This window comes from Triticum aestivum, chromosome 1A (assembly GCF_018294505.1).
Source record: "Triticum aestivum cultivar Chinese Spring chromosome 1A, IWGSC CS RefSeq v2.1, whole genome shotgun sequence".
Lineage (NCBI taxonomy): Eukaryota > Viridiplantae > Streptophyta > Magnoliopsida > Poales > Poaceae > Triticum > Triticum aestivum.
The window spans coordinates 526,901,391-526,923,056 of record NC_057794.1 but is presented as its reverse complement, the minus strand read 5'-3'; positions in this window follow the sequence as shown (position 1 = coordinate 526,923,056).

Here is a 21,666-nt window from a genome sequence, read left to right as displayed (position 1 = left end):
TGGTAATTTGCTTTAATTATTTTAGGCATTCAAGATTAATAATAAAATTTTCTTATGAGTGTGTTGAATACTATGAGAAGTTTGAAACTTGATAATTGTTTTGAGATATGGAGATGGTGATAATAGAGTCGTGCTAGTTGAGTAGTTGTGAATTTTAGAAATGCTTGTGTTGAAGTTTGTGATTCCCGTAGCATGCATGTATGGTGAACCGTTATGTTAAGGAGTCGGAGCATGATGTATTTATTGATTGTCCGCCTTGTGAGTGGCGGTCGGGGACGAGCGATGGTCTTTTCCTACCAATCTATCCCCCTAGGAGCATGCGTGTAGTACTTTGCTTCAATAACTAATAGATTTTTGCAATAAGTATGTGAGTTCTTTATGACTAATGTTGAGTCCATGGATTATACGCACTCTCACCCTTCCACCGTTGCTAGCCTCTCTAATACCGCGCACCTTTCGCCGGTATCATACACCCACCATATACCTTCCTCAAAACAGCCACCATACCTACCTATCATGGCATTTCCATAGCCATTCCGAGATATATTGTCATGCAACTCTCCATCGTTCTGTTTACTATGATACGCTCCATCATTGTCATATTGTTTTGCATGATCATGTAGTTGACATTTTAGTTGTGGCAAAGCCACTGTTCATAATTCTTTCATATAAGTCACTCATGCATCATTGCTATCCCGGTACACCGCCGGAGGCATTCATATAGATTCATACTTTGTTCTACTATCAAGTTGTAATCATTGAGTTGTAAATAAATAGAAGTGTGATGATCATCATTCATAGAGTATTGTCCGAATGGAAAAAAAGGAAGGCCAAAAAAAGGAGAAGGCCCAATGAAAAAAAGGGGCAATACTACTATCCTTTTTTTCCACACTTGTGCTTCAAAGTAGCACCATGGTCTTCATAATAGAGAGTCTCCTATGTTATCACTTTCATATACTAGTGGGAATTTTTCATTATAGAACTTGGCTTGTATATTCCAACGATGGGCTTCCTCAAAATGCCCTAGATCTTCGTGAGCAAGCAAGTTGGTGTAACATCCCGATTCTCGGAATGTTTAAGAAAAAGTTTTCCAAAAATCAGAACGAGAAAGTTTCGTTTTTTTGTTAATAAAAGCTTAAATTGAGTTTTCATAAAGTTAGTGGATTTAATTTGAACTAATGTCAACTTAAATTAAATTTGTGTTTTGATCTTTTGTTTTAACTAGTTTTTAAATATGTCTTCGGCATATTTAAATATGCGAGTCTGCACTTTCTTGGATATCTCAGTTCATTTGATATGTATTCGAGCTTTTAATTTCTTTCTAGATTTTCTTTTTCTTGTTGTCATACTCTGTACAGAATTCCTACCCAGCATCTTCTCTCTTTCGTGTGTGCGCATCCTACATTTTTCCTCCCAACCGAACTGGGCCAAACCCATATCTTTCTTTTGTTTTTATTTTGTTTTTCTCTGTTTCCTACCCAACCACTCCTTCTCCTTTTTTTCTTCCCCATGGGCCTGGCCGAAGTGACCCATCTCTCCCAACCAACGAACCCCTCTCCTCCTTGTATGTTCACAACTCACAGAAGATGAAATCTCAACTGCCACCTACGTACACACATAGAAACTCTGCACCTTCCTTTAATGCCTCCTCCCTTCCTATTCCTCTCACGCCTCCTCTTATTTCCTTCCTATGTACGTTTCACAATCTACAGAGACTAGAAACATAACGTACAGAAGAGAAACAGCCCCTCCTCTAACTTCCCTTAAATCTCATTCCTTTCCAAAACTGCAGGCACCATGCTATGCGCCTCCACCTCCTTTTCCAATTCTCGTGACACCCAGCCTTCTCCCTTCCTCTCTGTCTCCAGAAACTCTGTCCAAAGAATGATGCACCATGGACACCAATTCTCCATCCCGTTGATGCAGGCCCTCCCCATCCATGCCCTCGCGCCAGAAGGTTCCCCTCGACACCATGATTCCATTCAGGGAAGAAGGAACGCGATCCGTCAAGCACACACGAAGAATTCTGCATGTCTGCGTACACTGTTCATCAAGTTCGTCGCACTGTTCCATCAAACTCGGTGAGCCTTTATCAAATTCCTTTTGCATGCTTACTTGTCATCACCTGGTGTATCCCGTAGACATCATGATTCAACCTATCTCTGTCGTTGGTCGCGTGTGTCCAAAACCGAATTCGATTCGATGGCATAGGCATAATTCTATAGTTTTGTTCATCATATGACTTTGAGCCCAATAGATAAAATTCTCCATGTGACCGTAGAAATCCAGTGATGGGGTTAGATTGTGGGTTCTATCTTGTGATCGGTAGAAGAGATATAATCTTAGTCGTTTTTTTGTATGGAATCCAAATAGGTTTTGTGTTGGTAAAACTTTTCTATTGGTATGTTATTTCTATGTCTCTCGTTATGCCTAGGAGTATCAAATGGTTTACTCGATTGATTTGAAGGTGCGTTTTATTTTTTTTGTAGCATTTCGTGTAGATAACTTTGTGCATCATCTAAAAGTATGATATGCCTTTCTATTAGTTCCTTCGAGTTATTACCTTGTGTAGGAGTTGATTGGTGCATTAGTTATCATCCCTCATACATGATTGGCGCGTGTTATTATTTTAATTAGGTTTGAAGCATTATTAGTGTAATCTTATTATCATTATTTTGGTTATGTTTGATACTTATTGTTTGCGAGCGAACAATAATTGGTGAACGCTTGACATGGTTATATTTATGTGGAATTATTCTAAACTTTGCTTTATGTATCGAATAATGGAATATTTCATGTTTCGATTATTTCTTTTGTTTAGCATGAATATATCTTAGATATATTTTCTATATTCATTTACATCCATGTAGCATGTGTGTTTTATATATTCAAAATCATGTCATGCCTATGATAGTGGTCCGTCAATCTATTATTTTGTTGTTTAGTTTCTTTATAGTAGTTGTCTTGAATTGGCATGTTAACTTAGAACATAGCCATGGTTGTGATGAATTACTTGTTGTAGGCACTCTATTAGCATTTTAATTATCTATCGCATCATGCGTGGTTCAAGATCACTTTCTCACTTTCCTAAGTTGTGTGACATGTCATGTTTTATGTGTTATTTTAGTAGCAACTTTTGAGTAATTGTTAACGCGACTTTGTAGATGTTTATTGTTTAGTATTGCATGGATAGTTGCTTTATGTCATTGTTATATTTGCATTTTATATAGAATTTAATCATTGTGACATAGAGTTTAGTTTATTGTTTCTTGGTAATTAGCAAACGTGTTATATTTACCTAGGATAGTAGCTATGCATGCTTAGTTGATTGACCTGTCATATTAATATTTACTCAAGTAGAAGGCATATTTGGTTGTATGCCTACCATGTGTTATATCATTGGTAGTTTGTACCTTATGTTCATACATTTGGTTAATGTTTACTTGGTAGATATATCATAATGATTTGTTGATACCATACATTCTTTTATTTAGGAATTTCTTGCCTTATCAATACCATGTCATGATGATCGATTATACAACTTCATTGCATAACGCGTGTGTGTACCAATCTGTGTGTTGTATGATGCTTAGTTGTGTACCTTTTATATATTTGCAAGTGTATGATGACTACATAGAAATGCATGTCATCTTGTTATTCATGCTTCTATAACACATGTTGATTTGGTTGATGAGATGATCTAGTTCTATTCCTACGTGCTTAGTATGCTTCCATGTTCTCATATATCATAACTAGCATGGTATTGTTGTATGCTAACGTCGTGCTTGATCTTTAGGTCACTTGTTATCAACTAGGTTATCTCATAGTTACACGTTGCATTTTATTAATAGCATATTTTGGTATCTCGTGTCATGATCATCCATGCTTAGCATCATATCTGGTTTAGCTTACTGTTGCATTTGTGGTATGCCTAAGTCTAGACATCAAGTCATGCTAGTTATCTTTCATGTGTTATTATATTCCATGTGTTATAGTTGTACTTATGTTGCTCATATATGCTTGACTTGTCTCATGTTAGTGTTATGAGTGTTTGGCACATGTTGCATTAGCTCATCACATGATTAGGATAGTTCACCTTTCAATAGTTGAGTTGTGTCCTTCTCATGTGCTTAGTGCACATTGTTGCTTTGTTGTTAATCATGTTGTGGTAATATTTTGCTAGAGGTCATTTGGATATTAGTTGTTTCCTTTATTATAAAGAGTGTCCTAGTTTAGTATCTTCTCATGGTCACTCATATGTTTAATGCTTTTGTTATTAGATAAGACCTCTTCACGATTCTATACTCACATGCCTTGTATGATGTGTCTGGTTATTTAATTTGCCAATTATTTTTGTGATAGCATTGGTTTGTCTTTTGTCATAGAAATGCTTGCTAATAGTTGTTATGATTTGCGTTTAGTCTTTGCTTATTGTTAACCATTATAAAATAATTGGACACATCCAAATATTACTTGTGGTTGATTATTAATCTTAATCATATCATGCCTGGATAGTAGTTCACTCTTTTGTTCCATGTCTTGTATAGTTTTTTGTTAATTGTTTGACAAATGACTTGGTTTGTTATAATAGAGTTGATCCTATTTTATATTAATAATGTTATAGGGTTAGACCTAGGTCAATTCGATTCATGTTGTTGAGTGATGTATGATTGCTTAACTAGTATGGTTTGTAATGTGTGTTTGTTTGTCTTATGGAACACTTGCTTTTGAATTTTTATATAGTTGGTGTATATGTTTGGCTATTGTTGACCATTTTAAGTATTTAGATTCTATCTAAATATTTATTTGTGGTTAACTCTTACCTTTTCATTCCATGTTGCGATCATTTAGTTAAATGCATAGGGTGCTTGCACTTCATGTGTGTGGATGCCATTGTGTTGGTTATATAGTAGTTTCTTATATAGTTAGTCGTGATGTGTAGTGGGCACTACTTGTGGTCAATAGCATAGTTTGTACCGAGATGTTAGTCTTGTTGACAAGCCCTGATTATCCATCATCAACCTAAAGCCTGTCAATTCATTGAGTCCTCTACTTACCTTCCAATCATGTTATCTCTTTTGGAATCTCCATCTGATCAATATCTTGCTATCCATCTAGTCTTAATTGTTTTGGATGTTATTTGGATTTACTTTTGCTTTGGTAGTTATGGTTTGTCTTTGCTATCATTACAACGAGTAGGGAGTGACGACGATGTTGGACATGGATAGAAACAGGTTACCGAAGAAGGACTCAACAACGAAGGCATGCCTCCTTCTTTGATCATACTTATCCTATGGTTTAAAAAATTGCATTGAGTTTTATTGTTACTATGTGCATGCTATTTTAATTCTTGTAGCTAGCGTGTCGATTGACACATTACCTTGATCCGCTTGTCGCCTATTTACTTGACACCTAAGTAGAAGTATAAGGTTCCGGTAGAGTAGAAATGCTTAGCCATGCTTATTATCCTATAGGTGCTTTGTTGAATGAACTCTGAGTCATTGACAGTTGAAACTTACCGCTGAGCTAGGCCAGATGGCCTTATTGATATCCTCTACTCTCTTCTACTCTGGGTGAAACTTACCATCTGAATGCTGGCGCGGGAGATAGCTGAATCAAGGATTGAAGGAGCAATTGGCTGCCCTTCACGAGTTGAAGGGGGCAATCAGTCGTCCGTGCCACTTAAGGCCTAATAAGTCTTGGATTTGAAGATTGTGATAGCAGTACAACCACATGCTATATGGGCACTGGCTTGGTCAAGTAAGCTAGTCAGCCTTAGGTGTCGATGTTGCTGTACCGCAGATGGGATAGCTGCCTTGCGAGGAGTATCCTCGGCATAGATGGGGGACCAGTTTGAGGACGTACTCTCAGTTTTGTGCGCCAGACCCGGTGGACATGTCACATCTTTGCGGGGTCTAGTCTAAAGACCTCGTCACAATCTCCCTGCCGGTATACCAGATGGTGTACTATGCTAGCGACGGCTAGTGGCAACAAGTCAGGATTGTGTCATGTGGGTAAAGTGTACAACCTCTGCAGAGTGTAAAACTATTCGAATAGCCGTGTCCACGGTCAAGGACAGCACATGAATCTTTCTCGACATACAGGACCTGTCTTGCTTATTCCCTCTTTGCCCCTATTCTCTAACCCTATGAAGGACGTGAGTTGATCAAGGATCCTCACTTAAAGAAAGTTATTCTGGAGATAAAACATGTTTTCATCTAAAACTGCTTTCATCCAACTGCTTTATTTGTCAAACAAAATTAGCTTTATGCAAATGAGCCATATAGCCTTCCTTTGAAGCCACATGTAGCTATTAGGTCCTTCCCCGTGGAAGACATGTTGAGTACGTAATGTACTCATGGCAATAATTTTGTTGACAACAGAGTTCCATGAAGACGAAGGTGATTAGTATGACTACTATGGCGATCTGTAGGAGTGAGGTCACGTGGACTACATCGACTGCCTGTGGCTGAGATTGAGTCACTACGCATTTTACTTTCCACTGTTTTCTGATTGTCAATGTCATGAGACATCTCACTAGGCATGTCTTGTGACAAATATACTACTTGTAATGCTTTTACGTATTCTGCAATGATATCATTTTACTGTGTTGTCAACAATGATCCTGGGGTTGACAAATATACACAAGAGGATCTGGAAGTTAATTCCAGGTTCTCACAGTTGGATGCACACCCACTTAGTTTCTTTTTGAGATGTCATATACTTATAGCTCTAGTGCATCCGTTGCATGGCAATCCCTACTCACTCACATTGATATCTATTAACGGGCATCTCCATAGCCCGTTGATACGCCTAGTTGATGTGAGACTATCTTCTCCCTTTTTTGTCTTCTCCACAACCACCATTCTATTCCACCTATAGTGCTATGTCCATGGCTCACGATCATGTATTGCGTGAAGATTGAAAAAGTTTGAGAACATTAAAAGTATGAAACAATTGCTTGGCTTGTCATCGGGGTTGTGCATCATTTGAATACTTTGTGTGGTGAAGATGGAGCATAGCCATACTATAAGATTTTGTAGGGATAACTTTCTTTGGCCATGTTATTTTGAAGAGACATAATTGCTTAGTTAGTATGCTTGAAGTATTATTATTTCTATGTCAATATTAAACTTTTGTCTTGAATCTTTCGGATCTGAATATTCATACCACAATTAAGAGAATTACATTGAAATTATGCCAAGTAGCATTCCACATCAAAAATTCTGTTTTTATAATTTACCTACTCGAGGACGAGCAGGAATTAAGCTTGGGGGTGCTTGATACGTCTCCAACGTATCTATAATTTTTTATTGTTCCATGCTATATTATATCCTATTTTGGACAATGTTGGGCTTTATTATACACTTTTATATTATTTTTGGGACTAACCTATTAACCGGAGGCCCAGCCCAGAATTGTTGTTTTTTGCCTATTTCAGAGTTTCGCAGAAAAAGAATATCAAAGAGAGTCCAAACGAAATGAAACCTTCGGGAACGTGATTTTCGGAACGAACGTGATCCAGAGGTGTCGGGACCCCGATCCTAAATCACACCGATCTAGCATGTAACACTTCATATCACTTTGCGGCCTCACGCACGGTATTCCCACGGGTGCCACCTTACTTGGCCCGGGACCGTTTGCGCCTTTTGGCTCACGTATATGATAGTGTCGCTAGCATCCATATGACAGAGAACCCAGGCCGACATGACTAGTCGTGAACCCAAAGTAGCACTAACTTACAGGGACAGGCATACATGAATCAACCTCGAGCATGTCGGTCAACAGCGTATGAATCCGGGCTGTAGCACTGGGCTAACAGGACTCCGGGAACCCGGGCTGTAGCAGGCTAGACAGGACTCCGGATGTCACCGCGTGACATTTCCCCGAAGGGACAGACACAGGGATGAAGTGAATCACATGCCGTCCAGTCAAGTGTTCCGGAGCAGTAGTGCTGGGCTAACAGGACACCGATGAACCGGGCTGTAGCGGACTACTATGGCACATGGAAACACAAGACTACATTTCCTCATGAGAGAGGCTATCAGAGGTAAACAACTAGGTTGTCGGATCCCACACATAGCAATACACGTTACACGTACGCATAACATGCAAGTATGTGCTGTACATCATGGCATCACAACATAACTCAAACTCATATAGATAAAGGCCTAGAAGAGCCACGTAGCATTCAATACAAACAGGGGTCTCATGACCCATCATTCAGAGCATACAAGCAACGGAAGCATTACATGTCTGAGTACAGACAACTACAAAAGGAAAAGACTGAGAAGCCGGACTAAACACGACCCTCCCAAGGGTACAAGATCGTAGCTGGGATACAAGCTACTCATCGAAGCCACTAGTGTAACCAACTGCAAAACATAAATAAGAAAACGTGAGTACAAAGGTACTCATCAAGTCTTACATCAGAACTATCTACATATGCAACATTATCAACAAAGGGGGTGGTGGTGTTTAACAGCAGCAAGCCAGCTTTGACTCAATGGCTAATCTATAGTACGAGTATCAGAAACTTCTTTGGGGTGAGAAGACGCACACGAGTCCGCATATTCACCATATCAATACTCCACTATGGATCCGTTCTCGTCTCCCTACGAGAAGGCCATCCATAGCACTCACGCTTATCTTGCGGATTTTAGAGTATCCACTTCAAATTGTCTATGTACTACATAAGTCCTCCAAGTTTCCATATCCGAGGAAAACGGCTGTTCGAATAGATAATATTGACCCTGCAGGGGTGTATTCGTCACACACGCTCTCGCCACTTATAGCCCTGTACACGTCATGTACCTCGGCAACCTTCAAGCGGAAGCCGGGCGAGGGTGTCGGCCACGACCTGACTAACCACATAAGTCTCTCGTCCAGGTTTATCACCTATTCGGGTTCCATCCGCAAGGAGATCCGGCCGGGGTGTCGCTCACGGCCCCAAACAATGTGTGCAGGGTTCCCAAGCCCACCATCCGGGTGCCACTTGGTACACCGTGCCACGGTGCCTAGTCTGTCCCAAGCCCGTCCCGTCGGACACCACCTGGTAGACAAATAGCACTACCTACAAACGCCAGAAACTAGTTGCAACTCCTGGACAGAGATCAAGTGGATTAATAAGCCGAGAGGGGTCGGATAACCGGAACCCAATGTGTGGTAGTAACTGGACTTGGATAACATACACAGAACTCAGTGCTTAAGGACGGTTCCAATGAGACAACCCACCATGTACTCCTACATGGCCTCTCATCGCTACCTTTACCAAAACGTGTTCACACACACTTAGCCTTTACCGGTAGGACATGTTCACCACTCCGATTCATTCCCAATGAATCAGACCTGACACAACTCTAAGCATAGCTGGCATAAAGAATAACAAGCATGGATGAGCAGGCACATCAAGGCTCAAGCAACTCCTACTCATGCTAGTGGGTTTCAACTATTTACTGTGGCAATGACAGGTCATGCAGAGGAATGGGTTCAGCTACCGCAGCAGAAAGTAGCAGTTTGAATCGTTGTTGTCCTAATGCAGTAAAAGGAGCAGGAGCGAGAGAGTGGGATTTATCGAGATGCTCAAGGGGGTTTGCTTGCCTGATAGATCCACGAAGAAGCACTGCTCCTTAGACAGTACTCGGGACACCTTCCGAAGTAGAACCTATCGAGAGGGGACGGTGCTGGCAATCAATAAACAACCATATGCAACAATATGATGCAAGAAGATGACATTTCAAAGATGCTATGATTTGCCCTAATGCATCTAGCATCAATTTGGTTGAAGTCCATATGAACCAAGGGTTCATATGCAAACCCCAAATTAAGTATATAACATGCCATTATTATGTTTTCACTTATACAGCAAGTATAAGTTGGTTTTCATGCATGAAACTAGCATAAATGGATTCCTTGCATTTTTTTGATAATTTTTCATATATAATTTATTTGATTTGGAGTTATGGTTGAATTACTATGATTTTTAGAAGTTTTAACTATTTTCTGGAATTTCTTGATTTAAATTAATTCCAGAAATCAATTATCGCGTCAGATCTACGTCAGCATGATGTAAGCGAGTCAACAGGGCTGACCAGGTCAAACCTGACTAGTGGGTCCCACTGGTTAGTGACCTAGTCAACTAACTAAGTTAGTTAGTCCTAACTAACTGGGCAGGGCCCACTAGTTAGCGACCGTAGCAGCTAACCTAGTTAGTTAATTAGTGCTAACTAAGGTAATTAGTCGGGCAGGGCCCACAAGTCAGCGAGAGAGAGGGGGGAGGTCAACTGGGCTGTGGGGGTCAGCCCACGCCGGTCAAAGGTCAGCGGTCGCCGGCGTTTAGCCGCCGGCGAGTCCAGACGTGGCGGAGCGCGTCGGGATCGCGCTACAGACCACGGTTTGGAGCGTGGTTGGGTCCTATGGAGAGCTGGGGCTGAGCCGCGTGTGTGGGTGGTGGAGCTAGACCATATGGTCGCCGGAATCAACGCCGGCGACGAGGTTTGTGGCGGCCGTGGTTCGTCCATCGATGAAAACGGAGCTACGGAGCACTAGGGGAGGGGATGGTGAGTGCATCGTGCTCCTATGGGTGCGCTGAGCGCGCTGATGAGCTCGGACGCGAGCGACTGCAGTTGTGGCCACGGCGGCGCCATGGATGGCGGCATCGAGCTTCGGCCGAGGTGGAAAACATGGCTAGAGGACGAACGCGTCGATGGGGAGCGGGGCGAGGGGCGTACGAGCTCATAGCGGTTCCGCAGGGTTGATCAGTGGGCTCGGGGAGGGCCCGGAGCGAGCGGAGCATCGAGGAGGATCTCCGGCGGCCGGCGATGGAAACGAAGATGGTGGCGTCGATGCAGAGCGTCCCGGGTCGCCTGGCTCGTTGAGGACGTAGCAGGCGGCGAGGCGGAGCTTTGGGGCACGTCGGAGAGGCGAGGGGAAGGCAGTGGCCGCGGTGGTGTTAGTCGGCAGCGACGACAGCGCTCGGGTGCGTGCGAGAGAGAGGACAAAGGAGGGGAGAGAGAGCAGCGAGTGAGGGAGAGGAGAGAGGGGCTTCGAGGCATCTCCAGGCGCGGGATTGGATTGACGGGGAGCGCGACACAGCGAAGCAGGAGCTGGCGAGGCGCGTGGCCAGCGCGCGGCGTCGTGCCCGGCTTCTCCTCTGCCTACTGGCAAGAGGTAGAAGACGGGGCTGCCCCTGATGGGCTGGGCCGGTCCTGTTGGGCCACCAGGTAAGCGCCAGGTAAGCCTTTTCCTTTTCCTGTTTTCTTTTTCCATTTCTGACATTTGTTTTGTATCTAAAAGAAATGTTAAAACATTTCCATAAATGCTGAAAATAATTGTGGCATCTAGATATAATATTCCAGATGCCCTCACCAATTCCCAACATTTTTGGAGCCATTAAAAATTTATATAATTTAAACAGCTCCAAATCAAATATCTATGCATTGATTCAAAAATCCAAAATGTCTAGCAAAAATGTGCATCACCTCTGGTTGTTGTTCCCAACATTATCAAAAGGGCATGAACATTTTTGAAAAGCATTTTGGGTTCATTGAAAATCCATTTTAAAATTGAACCTATTGAAAAAAAAACTTTGGTGCTAGGGTTTGCAACTTTCCCCATTTCAAATTCATTTAAAATTTAAACATGATGCACAAAGCAAGCCTAGGACCATACCAGAACTAGGGATGTGACAAGAGGACTTGGACCCTACGTCAATACATCAACCAAGAGGCCACGAGGTAGGGGCGCGCCTACCCCCTGGGCATGCCCTCCACCCTCGTGGGCCCCCTATTGCTCCACCGACGTACTCCTTCCTCCTATATATACCTACGTACCCCCAAACTACTAGATACAGAGCCAAAACCCTAATTCCACCGCCGTAACTTTCTGTATCCACGAGATCCCATCTTGGGGCCTTTTCTGGAGCTCCGCCAGAGGGGGCATCGATCACGGAGGGCAACACCATAGCCCCTCCAATGAAGTGTGAGTAGTTTACCTCAGACCTTCAGGTCCATAGTTATTAGCTAGATGGCTTCTTCTCTCTTTTTGGATCTCAATACAATGTTCTCCCCCTCTCTCGTGGAGATCTATTCGATGTAATCTTATTTTGCGGTGTGTTTGTTGAGACCGATGAATTGTGGGTTTATGATCAAGTTTATCTATGAACAATATTTGAATCTTCTCTGAATTCTTTTATGTATGATTGGTTATCTTTGCAAGTCTCTTTGAATTATCAGTTTGGTTTGGCCTACTAGATTGATCTTTCTTGCAATGGGAGAAGTGCTTAGCTTTGGGTTCAATCTTGCGGTGTCCTTTCCCAGTGACAGTAGGGGCAGCAAGGCACGTATTGTATTGTTGCCATCGACGATAACAATATGGGGTTTATATCATATTGCATGAGTTTATCCCCCTACATCATGGCATCTTGCTTAAAGCGTTACTATGTTCTCTTGAACTTAATACTCTAGATGCATGCTGGATAACGGTCGATGTGTGGAGTAATAGTAGTAGATGCAGGCAAGAGTCAGTCTACTTGTCTCAGACGTGATGCCTATATACATGATTATACCTAGATATTCTCATAACTATGCTCAATTTTGTCAATTGCTCAACAGTAATTTGTTCACCCACCGTAAATACGTATGCTCTTGAGAGAAGCCACTAGTAAAACCTATGGCCCCTGGGTCTATCTTCCATCATATTAATCTTCCAACACTTAGTTATTTTTATTGCCTTTTATTTTACTTTGGCGCAGTGGTAAAGCTGCTGCCTTGTGACCATGAGGTCATGGGTTCAAGTCCTGGAAACAACCTCTTACAGAAATGTAGGGAAAGGCTGCGTACTATAGACCCAAAGTGGTCGGACCCTTCCCTGGACCCTGCGCAAGCGGGAGCTACATGCACCAGGTTGCCCTTTTTTATTTTACTTTGCATCTTTATCATAAAAATACCAAAAATATTATCTTATCATATCTATCAGATATCACTCTCGTAAGTGACCGTGTAGGGATTGACAACCCCTTATCGTGTTGGTTGTGAGGATTTAATTGTTTGTGTATGTGTGAGGGACTCGTGCGTGGCCTCCTACTGGATTGATACCTTGGGTCTCAAAAACTGAGGGAAATACTTACGCTACTTTGCTGCATCACCCTTTCCTCTTCAAGGGAAAACCAACGTAGTGCTCAAGAGGTAGCAATGGGCAGGCTCTTTTGGTTGTTTTTCAGAAACGTCTGGGGCTGGGACTTGCTGCTCTGGTTCATGGACTTTAGGATCTTCAACCAGCTTGGTCACCTTTGCCTTCTTGCTAGGCTTTGCTTGTCCACTGCACGGGTTATCAGGGATCAGTACAAGTATAAGAGCATAAGGAGATAGAGAATAAAAGTGATGTTACCCAGGGGCAGTCCTGAAAGCCGGTAGTTGGGTTCAAGATGAATCACCGGAGGAAGAGCGAGAAACCTCCTGATAGTTTGAATCAGAAGGATTAAGTGGCTGACGAATGAAACCCGCCAGGGGGTAAAAAGAGTTTAAGTTTGGAAAGACCTCGTTTTGCCATTTTCGTGGAGGTGGAGTATTTGGTAAGCCGGACGATAACTCTTAACCTCCACTGGTTCGAGTTTGTCGTCGGTTCTCGTGCTGCTTCAAAAGAAAGTGAGGATCCAAATGAGCTAAGGGGTGCGAAAAGCTTACTTTCCGGGTTACCCGTCGAATTTTCTGTCTTGGCAAAGGCTGTGAGTCGGACGAAATGATAGTTACCTCTTCTTTGACTCCTTGGCTGGTCCCCATGTCATCCTGGTGATAATCAGTGTCAATAAGATGGTTGAAAATGAGCCAAGGGAATCAAGGGCTACCTCCGACTTAGAACTGTCGTCCAGCCCAAGCATTTCGGAAATAGTTAATTTCTTCTTGGCAACTTTCTTGACAGTCTTCTTAGCAGCTTTCTTGGCAGCCCTGGCCTTTTTGGCAGCTTCATGGTCATATGTTTTTTCCAAAAGTCAGATTCAACCTGTGACAGTCATCAAAGTTGAGTCAATAGAATATTGGAATGATGAGGTAAAAGTAAGTAATTCAGAGACTCGCATCCGGTGGCGGGTTAAGTGTGCAGAAAGGGTTCAGACCCACTTTACTGCAGTCTTCTAAATCTTCATTCAGAAGGGTCTTTGTCATTTCATTAATGGCTTTGTTAGTCAAACGCACGGAGCGGTGGCGTAGTGGATCCTTTATACCACCCGTGTAAGTACACATTAAACCGGGCTGGCGACTCAAGAGTATGATCCTCCATGAAACCCATCACCGAACCAAGTCAATGCTAGTTAACCCATTTCCTAGCAGAGCCCTGACCTTTGCAATGGTTGGGGCAAGTTTTGCACGTTCAACAGCGGTATGTTTTTCAGGAAGACGATGCTTTGGGTCAAGACGCTGGACACGATAACCCAACAGTGAATTCTCATCAGCCGGAGAGGTATCCTTGCAGTAAAACCATGTCTGGTTCCAGTCTTTGGGGTGACTCGGCAAGCAAGCATAGGGAAAGATAGCATCTCTTCTTTGTTGAATTGAGATTGCACCAAGTTCCAAGCTGGGTCCGTTCGTATACTCGTTTTCGCGGTTCAAATAAAAATATTCCCTAAAGAGTTCAAGGTTGGGTTCCTCTTGAAGGTATGCTTCGCAGAAAACTTGAAAATTGCAAAAGTTTGACATGGAATTGGGTCCGATGTCTTGAGGATGGAATTGAAAGAAGTGCAGAATGTCTCAGAAATTTTTTGATCCGGGCGGTGAAAAGCCCCGATTCATGTGATCCGTAAAAATGATGACTTCATCATCCTTTGGGTGAGGCCTTTCCTCACTTGGTTTGGGGGTGCGCCAATGCATAATATTTTTTGTTGGTAAATAGCCGATTTTGACAAAGTCTTGGAGCATGTTCTCATTAACAATTGAGGGAACCCTGTTGCATGTGGTGACTGTCTTTGGTGGCATTGTGAAGGAAGAAGTATGTAAGAAATAAAATTCCGTCGGTTTAAGTCGATTCAGTAAGCCGGAAGCAAAACGCAACGGTATTTAGAGTGGCAGCTTAAATGGGGCCTAATGACATATGGGTAGTAATAACCGGTGATATAAGCCGCCATGACCAGATTGGTATCTATCAAGAGGGAAATCTGTTAAGTGTTGAATAAACAGGTTCTACAGATTGGAACAGGTGATTTCGATCTAGCACCGTGTGGAAACTAAAATAAAATAAAATAAAGCCTAAAATAGTACATCAGTGGAAGAACTAGTGCATTGGCAAGATTTCTGCATCTAAGGGGTATGCTCAGTGATTAAGGCAAAGGATAGAAACAGGATCAACATATTCTAAAGGCCAGTTTTGGATCAAAATAAGGATTAAATAGAAGCGTGATGAAGAACAATGATGAACTCATAAGAACTGAAGAAACCCTAATCAAGGTCTATGGTGGAGAAGATAAGGTACTTACTGGAACCCCTGAGCAAAGGAGAGGCGCTGCAGTTTTCTTCGATCCCGTTCAGGTCGATGCAGCGGCCGTGGTCGAGGACGACAATGAGCTTCGCAGTGGCAGCAATGCTCAGACGTGCAGGAGCGTCATGGAGAGAGGTGGAAGACGAGAAGGAAAGAGGAGAAAATGGAAAGAGGGCTGCCTGACCCTATTTATAAGGAGAAGGGTAATAGGTGGGCGCGAAAAATGAGGAGGCCAAAGAATGATTATCCAACTAATCTAACGCCTCAATTTTCAGGAGGTTATTAAAAGATAAGGATCTGTTAAAGATATGTTGGATATTGTGCGAAATTAATGATAGATGACGTCATGGAAGTTTTCCGTAATTACAGGAGATGACATCATTGCGGGTTACAATATCTAGTGAGAACATGTGAAGAAGGATTTTTCCTAAGTGATAAAGATTGACATGAACAAGTTCAAATCAACCTGGGGCCTAATGTTGGGGGTATAACTATTAGGTATGACCCGTCTAGGAGGTGCCGGGTTATACCAACGGCGGTTCACTATAGCGAAGCCCATGAAGGTACTAAAGATGGCGGTTCATGAAGATGACTAGCTAAGTGCCCAAGGCCCAAAGGCGGCTTAAGGCCCATAGGTGTAAACCGCCATATATGTATGACTTGTATTATAAGGCATGTGCACTTAGTCACCGAGCCGGACACGTTGTTATGAACCGGCCAGGGCTCTGAAAGCCGCAGGGCGTCAACCTGAGTATATAAAGGGACGACCCTGCGGCGGGTTAGGGCAAGAGAGAACAAATCGAAAGCTAGGTCAAGCATATTCGCTCCCTGGTAATCGAGACATAAGCAATATCATCTCAAACTGGATTAGGCCTTTACCTTCACCGCAAGGGGCCGAACCAGTATAAACTCCTTGTGTCCTTTGTCCCATTTAACCCCTTTAAGCTAACCCTGTCACGATGGCTCACTGACTAAGTCCTTTTGCTAGGACATCTGCCGTGACAATTCCATGACAATGACATCCCTGAAACTCTTGATCCAGCAAAGTGTCGAGGGAGAGTTTCGTCAGCACGACGGCGTGGTGACGGTGATGGTGAAGTGATACGCGCAGGGCTTCACCTAAGCACTACGTGAATATGATCGGAGGCGTAAACTGTGGAGGGGGCACCACACACGGCTAACAATCGTTGTTATGTGTTCTAGCGGTGTTCCCCCTCATATATATATATATATATATATATATATATATATATATATATATATATATATATATATATATATAGGTTGGAGGGGAGGAGAGGCATCCAAGGGGGCGCCCCAAGTAGGAGAAATCCTACTTGGGCGCCTCCCAATTTGGCCTCCCCCTTCCATATCCATCCGGAGGGGGAGGAAGGGGGAGGCCGAATCCCTCCCCTTCCTTTCTCCCTTCTCCTCTTTCCTTCCCCCTTATTTCAGCCTACATAGGACGCACCAGCCCCTTAGGGGCTGGTCTGTTCCACTCTTGGCCCATTAAGGCCCATGTAGTTGTCGGGGGGATGCCCGCAACACCTTCCGGTGACCCAATATGCACCCGGTACCCCCGAAACACTTCCGGTGTCCGAATACCATCGTCCTATATATCAATCTTTACCTCTCGACCATTTAGAGACACGTCGCCATGTCCGTGATCTTATCTCGGACTCCGAAGAACATTCGATCACCAAATCACATAACTCATATAATACAAAATAGTCATTGAACGTTAAGCGTGCGGACCCTACGGGTTCGAGAACTATGTAGACATGACCGAGACACCTCTCCGGTCAATAACCAACAGCGGAACCTGGATGCTCATATTTTTTTCCTACATATTCTACGAAGATCTTTATCAGTCGTACCGTACTGACAACATACGTTATTCCCTTTGTCATCGGTATGTTACTTGCCCGGGATTCGATCGTCAATATCTTAATACCTAGTTCAATCTCGTCACTAACAAGTCTCTTTACTGCAGACTAAGGCATAGCCTAGTGAAAACCCACAAGTATAGGGGATCACAACAGTTTTTGAGGGTAGAGTATTCAACCCAAATTTATTGATTCGACACAAGGGGAGCCAAAGAATATTCTCAAGTATTAGCAGCTGAGTTGTCAATTCAACCACATCTGGAAACTTAATATCTCAGCAAGGTATTTAGTAGCAAAGTAATATGATAGTAGTGGTAACGGTAGCAAAAGTAACATTTTTGGTGTTTTATAGTGATTATAACAGTAGTAATGGAAAAGTAAATAAGCGAAGAACAATATATGGAAAGCTCGTAGGCATTGGATCGGTGATGGAGAATTATGTCGGATGCAATTATTCATGCAACAGTTATAACATAGGGTGACACAAAACTAGCTCCAGTTCATCAATGTAATGTAGGCATGTATAGCGAATATAGTCATACGTGCTTATGGAAAAGAACTTGCATGACATCTTTTGTCCTACCCTCCCGTGGCAGCGGGGTCCTAGTGGAAACTAAGGGATATTAAGGCCTCCTTTTAATAGAGTACCGGACCAAAGCATTAACACATAATGAATACATGACCTCAAACTACGGTCATCACCGGTAAGTATCCCGATTATTGTCACTTCGGAGTTAACGGATCATAACACATAATAGGTGACTATAGACTTGCAAGATAGGATCAAGAACTCTCATATATTGATGAAAACATAATAGGTTCAGATATGAAATCATGGCACTCGGGCCCTAGTGACAAGCATTAAGCATAGCAAAGTCATAGCAACATCAATCTCAGAACATAGTGGATACTAGGGATCAAACCCTAACAAAACTAACTCGACTACATGATAAATCTCATCCAACCCATCACCGTCCAGCAAGCCTACGATGGAATTACTCATGCACGGCGGTGAGAATCATGAAATTGGTGATGGAGGAAGGTTGATGATGACGATGGCGACGGATTCCCCTCTCCGGAGCCCCGAACGGACTCCAGATCAGCCCTCCCGAGAGAGTTTAGGGCTTGGCGGCGGCTCCGTATCGTAGAACGCGATGAATCCTTCTCTCTGGGTTTTTTCTCCCCGAACACGAATATATGGAGTTGGAGTTGAGGTCGATGGAGCGTCAGGGGGCCCACGGGGCAGGGGGCGCGCCCCCCACCCTCGTGGACAGGTGGAGGCCCCCTGACGTGGATTCGTCTTCCAGTATTTTTTATATATTCCAAAATAATTCTCGTTGATTTTCAGGTCATTCCGAGAACTTTTATTTCTGCACAAAAATAACAACATGGCAATTCTGCTGAAAACAGTGTCAGTCTGGGTTAGTTCCATTCAAATCATGCAAGTTAGAGTCCAAAACAAGGGGCAAAAGTGTTTGGAAAAGTAGATACGATGGAGACATATCACCTAGTGGTGGGAAGGGGTTGATGCCTTCTCACCCACCCAGGTTCAAGGCATGGTAGTTGCAATTTGGGTTTGCTAGACCAATTATACTATAGGGGGTTCCCTTATAGTCTTTCTATCAAAAACAAGTCTCTTTACTCGTTCCGTAATACATCATATCGTAACTAACTCATTAGTCACATTGCTTGCAAGGCTTATCATGATTACCGAAAGGGCCCAGAGATGCCTCTCCGATACTCAGAGTGACAAATCCTAATATCGATCTATGCCGACCAAACAAACACCTTAAGAGATACCTGTCGAGCATCTTTATAATCACCCAGTTACATTGTGACGTTTGATAGCACACAAGGTATTCCTTTGGTATCCAGGAGTTGCATAATCTCATAGTCAAATGTGATAGCCTGGCTTATTAGGGATGATAGACCACTCATATCAATAAGGAATTCCTTCTTTTCCAGGAGCCCATTCGGACAGAAATCCAAAGTTAAGTGTGCTCATCTTGGAGTAGTTTCAGGATGGGTGACCGACCGGGAAGTTGCTCCTGGGTCCGCACGAGTGAGGACAAGTGCGCAGAAAATACTAGTACTGATCTGTGGGGCCAGTCTAGATCCCGCCAGGAGTAACGATCGCCGGCGGTATCCAGAGCATTACAAGTTGGTATCAGAACTGACCCTCGCAGTTACACGGATGTTTGCGGACAGGTGCGCGGTCATGTTGTGCATGACATTTGTGACCCATCATGGCACACGGCATGGCACATGTGCCGGACTGGATGCACAGACGTATGTGCCAAGAGGGAACGTTCATGTGGCCCGACGAGGACGTCGGTTCCTCTGAGTGGGGGTCTATGTGATAGCCTGGCTTATTAGGACAGAACTCGAAAGTTAAGCGAGCTCAACTTGGAGTAGTTTTAGGATGGGTGACTGGCCGGGAAGTTGCTCCCGGGTACGCACGAGTGAGGACAAAGTGCGCAGAAAAGACTAGTATTGATCTGTGGGGCCAGTCTAGATCCCGCTAGGAGTAACGATCATCGGCGGGTGTGTCCGGGGCGTTACATCAAAGGAATATGTATATGACATGAAGAAAGCAATAGCAATAAAACTAAACAATCAATATGCTAAGCTAATGGATGGGTCTTGTCCATCACATCATTCTCCTAATGATGTGATCCCGTTCATCAAATGACAACACATGTCTATGGTTAGGAAACTTAACCATCTTTCATTAACGAGCTAGTCTAGTAGAGGCTCACTAGGGACACAGTGTTTTGTCTATGTATCCACACATGTATCAAGTTTCAGGTTAATACAATTCTAGAATGAATAATAAATATTTATCATGATATAAGGAAATATAAAATAACAACTTTATTATTGCCTCTAGGGCATATTTCCCTCAAATTGCATGTAGGATCATAATCAAATTCAATAATGTATCTATCATATAACATATTTTCTGCATGATCCACATGTATGCAAAGTCGACACTCTTCCAAAATGGTGAGATTATCATCAAATAAAGTCATGACCTCTCCAAGCCCACTTTTATCAAACATTTCATAAGATTGTTTAATCTCAAAATTAGTGGAATTATTATTAACTAGAGTAGACACTCTTCCAAACCCACTTTCAATATTATTGCAAATATTATTATCAAGATCATATTCATCATCAGGCTTAAATAAATTTTCAAGATCGTAAGAAGCATCACCCCAATCATGATCATTACAATAAATAGTGGACATAGCAAAATTAGCATCCCCAAGCTTGGAGTTTTGCATATCATCTTCACAATTGACATTCATAGAATTTATAATAACATCATTGCAATCATGCTTTTCATTCAAGGACCTATGGTGAATCACTTTATAAATTTCTTCTTTTAACACCTTTTCAGATTCACGAATTTCAAGCAAATCCTCATAAAGATAATCTAGTGCACTCAACTCACTAGCAATTGGTTCATCATAATTGGATCATTTAAATAGACTAGCAAGTGGATGAGGATCCATAACACTTTACTTCGGAATTCCTATAAACACAATTATGCCAAGCAAACGAGCAAACAAACCAAGTAATACATAAGGAAAACGGAAAGAAGGCGAATAAAAAGGCAAACATTTGTGTGTTTTTTTGAAAACGTTTTAGAAGTGGGGGAGATGAAAAGAGAGGCAAAAAGCAAATAATGTAAGTGCAAGAGATGAGAGTTTGTGATAGGTACTTGGTAGGCTTGATGTGGAACCTCCCTGGCAATGCCGCCAGAAATTCTTCCTGCTACATCTTGAGCTTGCGATGATTTTAACCTTGAAAAGGAAAGGGTGATGCAGCAAGGTAGAGATAAGTATTTCCCTCAGTTGAAAACCAAGGTACCAATCCAGTAGGAGGCACAAACAAGTCTCCAATACATGCACCTACACAAACTAATAAACACTTGCACACAATGTAAAAGGGGTTGTCAATCCCTTCATGGTCACTTGCAAGAGTGGGATCTGATAGAGATAGTAAAATAAAAGTAAAAGGCAAAATAAAGCAAACACAATGATAACCACAAGTATAGGGGATCGCAACAGTTTTCGAGGGTAGAGTATTCAACCAAAATTTATTGATTCGACACGAGGGGACCCAAAGAATATTCTCAAGTATTAACAGTTGAGTTGTCAATTCAACCGCACCTGAAAGACTTAATATCTGCAGCAATGTATTTAGTATCAAATTAATATGGAAGTAACGGTAACGGTGGTAAAAGTAACAGTATTGGTTTTGTAGTGATTGTAACAGTGGCAACGGAAAAGTAACTAAGCAACGATCA